The sequence below is a fragment of the Oratosquilla oratoria genome, unplaced genomic scaffold, assembly GCF_046742065.1.
Source record: "Oratosquilla oratoria isolate Oo_2021 unplaced genomic scaffold, ASM4674206v1 SCAFFOLD47, whole genome shotgun sequence".
Lineage (NCBI taxonomy): Eukaryota > Metazoa > Arthropoda > Malacostraca > Stomatopoda > Squillidae > Oratosquilla > Oratosquilla oratoria.
The window spans coordinates 1,793,506-1,794,811 of NW_027467711.1; positions in this window are offsets into that span (position 1 = coordinate 1,793,506).

Sequence of the window (1,306 nt, forward strand, 5' to 3'; positions counted from 1 at the left end):
TTTGACAGAGCCAACCTCCGGAATACAACAAAGGCAATCAGTGCTGCCACTAACACTGAAAGTAAGGGTATGATAAGGATTGGTAGTATATGTAAATCATTTGAGGGAGATCTTGACAATGGTCTTCTCTTAATTTTCAAGGGAGGAGAGTTTTCAGGCAATGTGAAGTTGAAGGTTGAAATGTAGGTGTCATCGGTTAAATGCATTGTATTAAGGGTATTAGAAATGGTGGAAATAGTGTCTGCATGCAATTCGCAGTTATCTTGAATAGAGACAAGACCTTCAACCAAATCCAATTTAGGACTCAACCCGGGACAATTTATTGATACCTTGGTCTTGTTAGGGAAAAACAGGTAATGAGATCCTTGTATGTTACAATGAGGGATCTGGTCTACCAAAATTCGTTGGTAATGACAATTGTTCATAACAGACATATTCCTAACCAGAGAATTCATGCGAAGCTTCTCGGAACACAAAAGAGATCATGCTTTCTCTTAGATTGTCTACAGAAAGGATGTAATTGATTAGAAAATTCACTATGAGCATTAACTTTAGAATTTGAATGGTTTATCATCTTTTCAATAGCAATTAATTTGCAAAACACACTAATCTAGAGTTTGTCTTTCTCTTCTTGTTCAATATTCAATTTTTTTTCAACACACTTCATTTTCAAAGACAGTCTCATTACTTTAAAATTATCACAATACTCATGTGTGTACTCAGATGAGAGGTCCTTAAGGTTCCATGTCTGACCACAGCAGATCCTGGGTTTTAGGCTTTCATGTATCTGCTTGACACCAAGTTCCAGTTGTTTAGGTCTCCCTTCCCAAATACAATACAAATGGTCAATAATATCTGTAAAATACATTAAGATTAATATTCAACTCTTGAAAAATATCATTATAATATTCTCCATATTCTCCAGGGTTATTAATATTTTATGCACAAAGTATTACTATAATCATCTTCATAGATCTGCAAGCTAATTTTCCTTATGTCATCTAAATGTCCTATCAATTCTTCTCTTGATTCTAAATGTTTAAGGTTAAACTTGTTTCCACCTGCAGAATCAATTACCCTATATGGACCAGTGTACCTTGGTGAAAGTTTATTATTGGGTGAGGTTAGTTTGACCATTACTAATTCTCCAATTTTCAGTTCTAGTTTATGAGCTATTTTGTGTTGTTGTTCCTTCATCTCTTGTGAATACACCTGCATATGTTTCCTAACTCTTTGGTGAATACTTTGAAAAGTATTTATCCTATTGGATATATAATCATCCATATTATATACGGGTTTTTGCTCT